Here is a 12,883-nt window from a genome sequence, read left to right on the forward strand (position 1 = left end):
TTGACCCCAGAGAAATACAGAGCTACTGTCTGAGCACACAGGGATGAAGTTAGGAAAGCTAAAACCCACCTGGATTTGAAACTGGTGAAGGAGGTGAGAGGTAACATGAAATGCTTCTGCAGGTACTTTGGCAGCAAAAGAAAGTCTAGGGAAAATATGGGCCCACTGCTGAATGGGGTGGGGAACCTGGAGAGTATGAACAAAGAAAAGGCTGGAGTGCTCAAGGCCTTTTTTATTCGTAAAACCTGCCTTCAGCAATCCCAGGTCCCTGAGACCAGTGGGAAAGTCCAGAGCAAGGAAGGCATACCCTTGGTGGAGGAGGGTTAGGTTAGGGAACCCTTACAAAAACTGGGCATATACAAGTCCGTGGTGCCTGATAGGATGCACTCACAACTGCTGAGGGAGCTGGCCAATGTAATTGCAAGGCCACTCTTGCTTCTCTTGGAAAGTTCATGATAACTGGGAGAGGTTTCTGTGGGCTGAGAGAAAGTAGATGTCACTCCCATCTTCAGGAAGGGCAGAAAGGAAGATCTGGGGAAACACAGACCAGTCAGCCTCACCTCGATCACTGTGAAAGTGATGGAGCAAATAATCCTGGAAACCACTTCTAGACGTATGAAGGACAAGAAGGTCATTGTAAGTAGTCAGTATGGACTTATGTCATGACCCAGACTGGACAGCCCAGGGAGTTGTGTTTAATTTGAAATTCCCTTGGGCTAAATTAAGGTGAAACGACACCAAATGATCAGTTAAAGATTTTATTCATGACAGAAGCAAACTGAACTGGGGAGGTGTGGTAGTAGGTGGTAGGGTTTCTCACAACAGGAATTGGCATAAGACTACTTCTGTAAACTGTGTAACCATATACATCAATTCAGGGAATAAGGAGATCCCTCCCGTTGAGTCCCGAGGTTCAGAGCAGACCCCCTTGCTTTCCAGACTCCTCCTCAGAGAAGGGCCCAGGGGCGGCTGGATCCACTCTTAGTCTTAGACTTGGTCAACGGTTTATATCTTGAAACGGATGAGGTGTAGGGATTGTGGAAAAGGAAGAGGAAAGAGAGAAGACAGAGAGAGAGAAAAAGGAAGAGAGAAAGATTTCACCGGTCCTGGGCCCAGCGTTGATTCAGTCAGCCGAGGGGTCCAGTCCCGGTGGGGTTGCGCACCCTGGGGCTTCACTTTGTGTCCTTTTATCATCCTTGCCCCTCCTTCGAGTGGGCACCCGAACTCATCAGGTTAATGAGCAGTTTCAGAGCCTTTGGGCTTGGGGGTCGTTTGTGGAGTAACTTCGCCTTCCCTGCAGATGTGGCCATTGTTTGATCTTCGTATCAGAAGAGCTCATCAGAACAGGGAGCTGCGCACCCTCCAGCACGCCCCCCCCTCCTGTTGCTGCTGTCTGAGCTGATGGGGTTTTCACCTGGGCTCCTTGCTGTGCAGGTTTGTCTTTAAGCAGAACTTGCCCCACCACAATGTTGGAGACATTAACTCTTTCAGTCTCTCACGACTTTTGAAGGGGAAATCTTTCTTGACCAACCTGACAGCCTTCTACAATGAGGTATCTAGCTTGGTGGAGGGGAGAACAGTGGATGTTGTTTACCTCAACTTTAGTAAGGCCTTTGACACTATCTGCTATAACATCCTCATAGAGAAACTGAGAAAATACAGGCTGACTAAGTGGACCGTGAAGTGGGCTGAAAACTGCCTGAACTGCCAGGTTCAAAGGGTTGTCCTCAGCAGTACAAAATGTAACCAAGGGCTGGTCAGTAGTGGGGGACCCCAGCAGTCAATACTTGGGCTAATACTGTTTAACATCTTCATTAATGACCTGAATGACTGGGCCTTAACAAGTTTGCAGATGGTACAAAACTGGGAGGAGTGGCTGATACACCACACGGTTGTGCTGCCATTCAGCACCTGAGACCAGAGAAATGAACAGAGGGCAACCTTATGAAATTCAACAAGGGAAAAGCGGAGTCCTGCACCTGGAGAGGAAAACCCCTGTGCACTAATACAGAATGGGGGCCAACCATCTGGAAAGTAGTTGGCAGAAAAGGACCTGGGAATCCTGGTGAATAACAAGCTGAAGGTGAGCCAGCAATGAGCCTTTGTGGCAAAGACAGCCAACAACATCCTTGGCTGCATTAGAAAGAGCATTGCCAGCAGGTTGAGAGACGTGATACTTCCCCTCTGCTGAGCACTAGTGAGACACATCTGGGGTGCTATGCCCAGTCCAGAGACACGTGGACATATGGACTGTGTCCAATAAAAGGCCACAAAGATGACTGGAATTGGAACATGTGACATACAAGAAAGGACTGAGAGAGCCAGCTGGGGGAAGAGAAGCCTCAGGAAAACTTGTCAATGTGCATAAATACTTGAAAGGAGGGAGTAAAGAACACAGAGCCAGGCTCTTATCATTGGTATCCAGAGAAAGGACGAGATGCAATGGGCACAAACTGAAATACAAGACATTCCAGTTAAATATAAGAAAAAACTTTTTTTACTCTAAGGGTGATCAAACATTGGAAGGGGTTGACCAAAGAGGGTATGGAGTCTTTATCCTTGAAGGTATTAAAACCTGACTGGACACAGTCCTGTACTGACTCTTGTTTGAGCAGGACGGTTGGACTAGATGATCTCCAGAGGCACCTACAGCCATTCTATGACTCTGTAAAATGAGCTGAAAGCTGTACAAATGACCCTTGACTGTTGATAGATTCTGCTTCCAATTAAAATTGCTTAGCACCTTTGCATCTTCCATTGTTAAAAGAAAGAGATGAAAAGATTCTTTCTTGAAATGGATGCAAGTCATCTTGATCTCAGAGGGGGTGTGTGTGGAGTCCATCAGGAACACAGAGTTATGAATACACACTGTCAGGGGCTGAGAGCAAATTTTGTTCATTTAGTCTTTCTGCTGTCTATTGTACTTCTTCAAATTCAGTGCCCTAGACTTTTTCAAAGGATAGAAGATTTTCTTTTGTCTAAAATACAATGTTTTTTTAAAATATTTCAGGTCCTATAATCTGATGACCTATATAACAGAAGAACTTTGATTCTATTATTAGGGCAGGCTGCACATGAGAGCGCTAAGTAGGAGAGTATCTTAATTTTAAAAGGTGTGTCAATTTTGTGCTTTGGAACAGTGGAGTACTCTTAGAGCAGACTGTTAGGACTTCTCACTATGACCTCTTTTTTAGATGCATAAACCAGTTCCAGCTTTAGAAGCATTAGACCTTATGAAGGCTTTCAATGCTATCATTTCAAAGGCAGAATGAAGTCTGGATGCATTACCTATGATCTGTCTGTAGTTTCTAGAAGTTCTTTTTTTTTTCTTGAGAAAGAAGCCTTACTGCAGGTGATGAAGTTATACCAGGGTAATACCAGTACAAGAAAATACAGAAGATTTTGCATTTCATTAACTAGTTTCCCAGATGCCTAGTCTCCACCAGAGGATTTCTATTAAGTCAGTTGATAAATACCGGAATAATTCCAGAGCTTTAAAAAACTGAGAAGACACACCTGGCAACAAAACTCTCAAAATTTAAAAGACAGTTAAAATTATGAGCTGTTATTTTAAAATCTGCCTACTCCCACTTCAGTAATGCAGTTTTAGTGCCAAAGGAGAAGGATTAAAACATTAGAAGTCTAAAAAAGACATGATTTAATAATCATACATAGAAGGAATAATGCACACATATTCCTTTACCTCACCCAGACTCAGATTCCCACGTTGGGTCTTGCTTTGACAAATAATCAACACATATTTAATGTAATAATCTCTTTCTCCCTCTTTTTCCTAATTAGTTCTGCCTAACCATATTCAGAGTGCAGAATTTTTCCATAGACAAATCCAGCCATTTCCAGTATTTCATGAGGTTGGAGAAGCTTGGCTTCCACTGAGGCTAGCTGCAGTTTTCAATTGGTGTGTTATCTTAGAGAAACAGCAGAACAAGTCCAATGATTGAAAATAATTATCGGCATGGAAGACAGGAGTTTTAAGTTTTGATACTATTCATCTTCCACATAGTCAAGTTTCAGAGGTAAGTGGTCTGTGCAGAGAACATTTTCAGGATGGTCTAGTGATTAACAGAAACACTACATAAACCCTTGTTCTTCATGATAGATTAAAGGTGTTCAATCATAATGCAATCTCTGAAGAAAAATAACTAGAATCCCTGTTCAGTTCTCATTTAACAGATCACCAAGACATGACCAGAGAGGTTTCAGAGGTGAAAAAGATTTGCAAAATATTGTGTTAAAAGCAGGAGAAGAAATCAAGTGAATCACACTTACTGGGAGATGTTTGCAGGAAAGAACAAAATTTAATCTAAACCCAAAATTTCTATGGTTTGGCAGGACTGACTTGCCATTATGGAACTGGCTTGGACACAGCAAATTCCCTGAGGTCTGTTTTTGGAGGGTCAGGATGCTCTTCCAGGTGAGATTCCCACTCACGAGGCCACCAGGTAGCAGGAAAGGGCTGGTGAGGTGCTTGTGTTGGCAGTCTCTTAGAAACCAAAATGAAGATCCTGACTACATGAGTGTCCCATCCCTCAGATAGCTGGGTGGGGAACTAATACAAACTGCCAGAAAGGAGAACTCAGAAAAACTGAATATAGCCAGAGCTTTGCTTTTAAAGACAGGAAGAAAAAAAAAAAAAAAAAAAAGGCTTGGGGCTGTGTCAGGTGTCACAGCTTTTAGTCCCACCAGGATCAGTGCTGCACATTCAAACCCTTACAAAAATGAAAATGTAAAATAAGGTAAGCCACCACCTTTTCTTCTCGCTGTTCTGCTACCAACTTGGTGACATACTTAGTTTCCTCCTCCCAAATATGTCCCAAAACTGTATAGATTCCAGATTTAGTTCATCTCATTCTCACTTGCAAATATTCCCATAACAGCAGATCAACACATCTGACTCTTGAAAATAATGCACTTGGAAAGGTATTTTTCCCTGATGCTTCTGAGGTCACCACTAGCACTCCATCATAATTAGAGCATCATGGGGGTGGCTCTGTTTTCTGCTCTGCATTTTCCTCCTGCTACTGCAAAGCAGGAGGATGTGGCCACCTCTGCGGCTTTGGGATTTTGTGCTTCTTCAATTTATGGCTGCCCTAAGGTTGCTCAGCATGGCAGGGTCATCCAGACCTTTCACAGGAGCAGCAGATGGAATCTGCTTTCCAAATGAAGGGTTTGAAATAGCTGTATAAGGGTAAAAGCACACTTTAAGGCCCCATATAAGGCAGAGATGCTGGACTGAAGGTTTCATGAAGGGAGTAACACTGCCTTCCCCACAAGGAGCTGTCCCACAAGACACTGAATGCTCAGGGATGAGTAATTTCGGGTACTTCCTGAGCAGGGGTCCCCAGCTTCCTTGACACTGCACACTACAGACGCAGCCTGTCATCCTACCTCGTCGCCCAGCAGGGAGCTGCCTGTTGCATCCCGAGCCCTCCAGCCTTGGCAGCATTCTCCACCACTGAAGTCAATAAAATTGCAGGCTTTCATCACCTCCAGGGGGACGGTCACATACAGGAGTCAGTTGAGAATGTGGCACATTTCACACACATCCTTCGCGCTGCTCAGCGTCGCCGATCCTCTGGGAAGCGAACGGGCAGCATGTGTCAACCATATCTCTGCGAACAGAGAGACAGCTGCAATTTGCAAATGGTACAAAAGAGTTTTACAAGTAGGTGCATTTTAAACATATCTAGCCTGAGTTTACTGGCATCTGTCAACTAAGAAGCATATGGTATGCAAGCACACCCGGACCCTGGAGTAGAAGGACTTCCACTTGAATTTTTTAAAAATTTAGCTCTTTCTAAACACTATCAATAATAACAAATAACAATAATCCCCAAACTACTGTACTTATTTGCATAGACAAAAAAAAAATTGCTGCAAAAGCATTTTGCAGCTACTGAAAACTCCAGACTAAATTGTTTGGCAACATGTAAGACCATCAGTGCACTCAAAGAAATGGGGTCTGCAATTATCACTCATTAACCACCACCTAACATTTGAGAACTAGTTGGAAAGGCTTTAGTGTGAATGTAAACGAGGAGGGATATGTGGGGATGAGATTGTGTGGCATATTTGTTTTGTTTTGACTTCTTTCCAGACATATTTCAGTTTACATAAATATTTGAAGGTTGGATCAGACAGGATTTGCAGCACAATAGTTTTAGGAATGCCTTTGCAAAAACTGTGATATGTTCTAAATTAGCCTCAGAGGAGAGGGAGCGCAAATGAAGCTTTCTCAATGTATACATTTGGGCACCACTCAGCGTTTAATTATTTACAGACCAGAGTGATTGACTTCGCTGCCAGTTTCTCCTCTTTCTCTTGGTCTCCCCTCCCACTCTGTGATTTGATTAGAAAGCGAACCGCGTTTTTTTTAGATGACTGACACTATCTAAAGTTCCTTGCAGAAAGAAAGGTGCTTGCCAAATGACAGAGGAAGGCAGTGCACTTGGGATGTCACGTTACAAGCGGCCTCTCACTGACCTCCTGATTTGGCCGCAGAGGGTTCAAGCTGCCTTTTGGCGTTTGGGCGTACTCGCCTCACCCAGCAAGTGTGCGTTGAAGGGCAGGAGGACCCACCCCGAGCTCAGGCTGCTTCCTGCAGGAGCGGGCTGGAGGGTCTCCCAGGCAGTGCTGGGTGAGGGCAGAGGCCAGTGAGCCCGCCTGGCACCACAAAGTCTTTTGCTGCACTTTCAAGTACCTAATTTTCCAGATGGGCAAGGAGGTTTTTGAGGAAGGGCACTTCGAGGTAACAGGAGGTAAAGCAAGATACTTGGAGCAGAGCACTGCAAGGGTGATGCCTGTGATGGGTCTCGCAAAAGTGAAATACCCATTTTTGTCTTATTTTCTGTTGTGTAACTCTGGACCAGCTCTGCAGAAATCAGTAGATATGTTCTGGATTTAGACAGGAGTAAAGGAGATAACAATCTGACCTCTGTCCTTAAAAAGCTTTTTCTGAGAGTTGCTCAGGTCAGATTTCCTCCAGTTCTATACCACCAGGATAAAATAGATTTTTCAGATACATCCTGTTGAATATGAAACACATTTTTATTTAAAGCGTCTTTTAAATTAGAGCGTGTTCATTAAATAAAAGAAAGGCAAAATGTAGGAGCCCATTGCTGAGTAAAGCAGGAAAGGGCTTCACAGTGAGATTTGATTGTTTACATTCAATTAAAGGAAAAGTCTGATTTGGAGTGCTCAGATTTAATCTTGGTGCAGATTAAAATGGTGCTATTGTGTTCTGCTGAGCTGTTTGGAAAGGTGAACTGAGGCTTTCCTAGGACTGTACCATTGCAGTATATACACAAGATTTACATGCAGTCACAACAGATGGTCACACAAAACTGCAAAGTTGAGGTTCTCTGGCATAAGCCATGTTACCTTTGTCTTTCAGGTTTTGAATTTCTACCTGCTATTGTAAATCACCTCTGAACTCCTGGTGGCTTTGTCTGGTCATTTCCTGATGTTTCTTGTTTCTCCTGCAGGGCTGCAAAAGTCAGTTGTACTGTACCACGGATGTGGTTTCATTTGGGGGGGCGGGAATCTGCAACATATTATTGCTACCACACTTGCCACCTCTTCTCTGCAGAGCAATTAGGCGGTGCTCACAACCTTTAGCAGGAATAGACTTCGTAGTGAGAGCAGTGGTGCCTCACCCTTAAGAACGACCATAAACACACGCTGACTTAGTGGAACAGATGTCAACTCAAAAAAAACAACTCAGGATTTGATTCCTAACAAAACAGAAATATCCTCAGTTACTGCTTTTTGTGCATATATATGACATGAGGCAAGGCATTGGAACATGAGAGAGAAAGAGCTGTATTATTCAGCAATCGGCTAAACCTAGTAGACACTTGGGGAAGAGGCAGCTTGTTAACACACATGGGCTGGATAGCAGATCTGTGTTTCTGATGAATTGTCTACACTGTGAAGTTTGTTAGGGGAAGGACACATTAAGCTAGGGCGGTATGTTATGATTCTTTGCACTGATGGAACTGATGTCTGGGTTTCTGAGATGAAAGCGATGAGGTAGGTGTTTTTAAGTTGTGCCCCTGGCTCAGATTGCCCTTTCCTGCCACTGGGAGCAAGAGTTTTAGGACTGTTTTAGCTTAGTTTCTCTCTTTGCATCATGAGGGTCTCAGCTTCCAGCACCTTGGGAGGATCAAAATATTACTAAAATGCTTTGAAAATTAAAGCAAAGTTATTGGTAGAGCAGGTAGCAAATAAAATGGTGTAGCAGCACCTCTGTGCTTCATGGGAGATTAAAGGTGAGAGACTGTGAGACAGTCAGAACACTGCGGCAGAGGGGACAGCACCTGTGGGGACAGACAGACAAATAAAACCTTAAGAAGTGATCTCCTTGCACCCTTGTGACCAGCCAGTGCTCCAATGACCAGAAACTGAGCTTCAACAGATCATCAGAAGTTGAATGTATACACCCAAGGCCTGGATTTTCATAGACAAAGCACGTAACCTATCTGTGGCTGCAACCTCCTGGCTGGCTCTGATGCCAGACAGGTAAACCCTCTATGTTCCCACCAGCCAAACTTCAGTTTCTTCCTCAGCAGTGAGGGAAGATCAGAGCAGAACTCTTCTTTGATCATCTTTTGGGTTTTAAGGCTTTTTGATGCCTAGAATTCCCCCCCCCCCTTTTTTTTTTAGCATGGAGCACAGCTCTTTAAGTGCTGTTAGAGCTCAGACTAGAACATGCAGTAGAAAACAGTTGCTTCAGAGAGGACTAGGGCTGTCCTTGGACATTAGGACATGATGCTCAAGTGCAATTCAAAATGAGCAGATTTCATGCTGGTGGAAATACATTTATGCGTTCAGCAGTTGCGAAAGCAGTGAGTGTCAGGGTTATGGTGAATGCTCAACCCAAAGTGGACCTGAGAAGTAACATCTGAAAACCACACCAGTCGGAACTAATATTACCTGTATGGGGTAAGTCTACACCTGTGACCAAAGAGGGATCTAACCTAAGCATCTGAAGCTTGCAGTTCAAGTCAGCATTCATCTAGTACTCTGGTAGCATTTGTTGTTTCTTTCGTTTTAGCTCAGCCATGAACTTCCCGGGATGGTGCGTGGGTCAGGTCTGCACAGCGCCTGCAGCTTCCCTTGCACTTTGCATCCCATCAGGAGAGGTCATATCAAGCGAGACCTCACAAGGACAACAGAAGCACCAAGTGCCCAGGCTAGATTGCATCCAGCAGCGAGACAGATGCGGGGCCAAGAGGAATTCTCCCGAGTGCCTGCCAGCAGCTCAGGACAACAATAAAACCACTGAAGCGGGGAGGGAGGAGCCTCACAGCTGCTGAGCTGACTCAGTCCATAATGAGCATTCCCTGCACTTTTTATAAGCTTGTCTGATCTTCAGCCCAGCTTCGAGAAGTTCCTAGCACATGTTTTATCCCAGCTATCCGTTTCTGCCATGTTTTGGTTCTCTTTTCATGTGTGTTGTGAAATATAAACACATCTCTCAGGCAGTTTCATATCAAGTGAAACCTGAGAGAAAATACATATTAAGCTTAATGATTTGTCAAAAGGCTTTCAGCCAGACTCCCTTTGACACCCACTACATATTGAATAGGAGGGAGGCTTCTTGCCTGTAGTTGAAATTGGTAGTTGATGTTCCACATGGCCTAAGATGCAGCAGCAAAAGTATGACCTCAGTTAGTCAAAGGAAGCTAGAAGGGAAGCAGAATTTCTTTTATTTAGTCCTAGATGGACAAATTTTTAATTCCCTTTGCTAACAAGGACTGATTCCTACAATATCTCCATAGCATCTATGAATCCTCATCTGCTTCTGACATTCCCAGCTGTGTCGATGTGGGAAGTTCCTGGGGAAAGTCCCTCCTTGTGCTTTCAACAGTCCCAGGTTGTGGACAATGGGCATGCAAAAATAAAAACATGGCCAACTTTCCCTTTCATGCACATTTAATTTTTTTTTCATACTCTTTCCCTTAGGATCACCCCCAATGTGGGATTTAAGGAAGAAAAAGTTTCAACATATATTTAATTTCAGCCACAGGCTTCAGGTTCATTGACTTCTGTAGGACATAAGCATGCACAGAGATGCATCTGGTGCAGACAAATGCCCAAGGCAGAGCAGAGGAGTAGGTGTATTGTGGGTGTGATCAGTTATGTCAAATCCTACTGTCTTTTACTGAAATAGAGCCTAAATTTTTGGTATTTTTTACCTTGCCTTCCCCTTTTAATTTTGTTCTGAAGGGCACAGTATAGATACATTTTACTCACATGCTTTGTAATATCCAACTATTTGCTGCTGCTAGCCACATTCCTCCCTTCCCATTGAGAGATAACACCCACTTCCATACTCTTCCTACATCTGGAAACCCCCACAGATGTTTGCTGTGCAAAACCACCCTCTGTTCCAGCAGCAGAATGCCTGTAGCTACATTGAGAAACATAAATTAAAATAACCTAAGAAGGCCAACACACGTGGAGAGCACTGCAGAAGCAGGGAAATAATCCTCTGCAGAGATGTGAATGCTTTCATTATGATGAAACAGATTCTGAGGCCAATTTATCTAAATACTGCTGTGCTTTTGAGTACTCAAAGGACAACGTTTTTCAGTCACAGTGACTTAAAAAAAACCCCAAACAGCAAATAAAAATGTTCCAGGTTGCTCAAGGGTGCACCTAAAGTCTTGGAAAAGCCAGTCAGAGCCCCAGCTTCTCAGTATATCCAAACTTCAAGGTCTACCTAAAGATGTCAAAATACAAATATAGGCATCTAACAGTAGGCAAGAAAAACCGTACAGCAGTTATCGGTCCAGTGTAGTCATGGTGAATTATTATTTGACACAGGTCTGAATGAGAAGCCCCTGTCAATCCCCACCCTTCCTTTCACGCTGGAGAGCCTCCATCCCCTTCCTTTGGAGTGCTGCATTGGGTCGAGGCTAGAGTGGCTTTTTCCTCCTGAACTGCGTTTGGTATGACCAAGACAGCAGCAGTCTCAGGGGAGCAGGACAACACACCATCTTCTCACTTGTTGGAGCCGAACTCTCACCTGGATTTCTCCGAGATTTTGGTACCAACAAAACTGAATCTAAGCCTTGAAATTATTCTGAGTGCAGAGTCCCAAGCCAGATGTAGGATCTTAACATCATCTGCAGACAACAATCAACTGGAAATGAAAAATGGCTCAAAGTGCTCACTTAGAATATGTATCACAGGAATGCTGCAATTATGATCTCTGGTCATTGGACTGCTTAATCAAACACACTAGAAAGGGGCATTTCACTTTGAAGATAAACACAAGATCCACATGTTCAGACATAGCTGCATGTAATGAAAAGCAGTCACAGAAACCAAAGTTGTTTTACCCACTTTCTTAAAAATTCTGCATTTTTATACTCTGTTGTTCAATTTTTTACTTAATTTGTAAAATGGGGATAATGTTTATCTCTACTTTATAATTATAGTTTTATAACTGAAGTACTTTGAGTTGCTTGGCAAGAAGGTAGGATAACATAAAATTATGCTTTGCAGATCTAAACTCTGACAGGCTATGCAAGCAAATGGCAAAACCAGGAGAAACTTGCACGGTTTAGAACCTCTGCCTCACAGTGAAAGATGATAAGTACGGGGATATTTGTGCACAACTCCAATTAATATGCAACTTAGAAAACTAACTATAGGAATGCAAAGATCTCTCCTTTTAGTGAGTCATGTCTGAGTATTTTTACCTGTGGTGTGATTTCTGTCATGCCAGTCATAATAAACCTTCAGTACTGCCAAGTACCACCTCAATAAGAGCTACTAAAAGCAGGCACACAAGGAAAGCAGATGTATTTATTCTGTGGATCACTTCATCTGTTCAGTGTTTTATAAAGTGAAACATTTCTGTTAAAAGAAGAGCAAGACAGCATTATTGTGTATTACTCCTACAATTTACATTACAGTATGATCAGTTTACTTTAAAAGAAAGTGTGTGAAACTGTACAAAAACATGGAGTTTATTTATCTCTATGGTGCTACAGCTATACTTAGGGTCCCAGAAGTTTAAGCAGTGAAGTATCGTAATCATCTGTAATATCATGGCACTTGGCTGGGCTATTATACTCTACCAAAATACATAAAAATACACCATAATTTCACTGTCAACATATCTGCTTTGAAATCAGTCCCTGCTCTGGAAAGCAGTTTAAAATAAAGTGGGAGAGGGGAAGGAGTATTTTATCTTCCATTTTGCAAGTGGGGATGGGGTGATTTAGCTCCTAATCCAGAGCTCATTGACTCAATGACAACCCTTCCCAGTAACTTGTTGAAGGTCATCCAAGGGCCTTTTCACAGCATTCATCAAAAGCCCATCCTTGCTGCAGGGAAAAGAGCTTGAAAGGAAAAGGAGGAGAAAGACACACTTGACATGTTATGTCTTCTGCAAACTCCAGAACATCTCGTGCTCATGAAAGCTAGGAGTGAGTTTTATATTGCACTGTTTGTAAAAAGCTGTCAGGGTTCAAGTCAAGGCTTGTATGTAAAAACCCTCATTTCTCTTAATGGTGTAGCCTCTCCCATTATCAGATGAACAAACAGATTATGATGTTTGAGGCAGGATCTACACAAAAGGTTTTTGGATTTAACGGCTTCTCTTCTGGTCATGTCTGATCATGTCTTTCAAGTACATACATTGCAGTATAACATCTCAGGCAGACACATGCAGAAGATGTAACTTAGCCTTTCTCACATGGAAGGACTCTGGGCCAAGAAAATGCATAAAAGTTTCTTGTTTATGTTTTTCTTCTTTTTCTTTCCCTCCAAGAAGAGATCCTTTATTTTCAGGATAATTGAGCCTGCCTTCTAGATCACCAAAATTGTGTATTAGAAGGTTAATAAA

The sequence above is a fragment of the Buteo buteo genome, chromosome Z (assembly GCF_964188355.1).
Source record: "Buteo buteo chromosome Z, bButBut1.hap1.1, whole genome shotgun sequence".
In the NCBI taxonomy this organism is placed as follows: domain Eukaryota; kingdom Metazoa; phylum Chordata; class Aves; order Accipitriformes; family Accipitridae; genus Buteo; species Buteo buteo.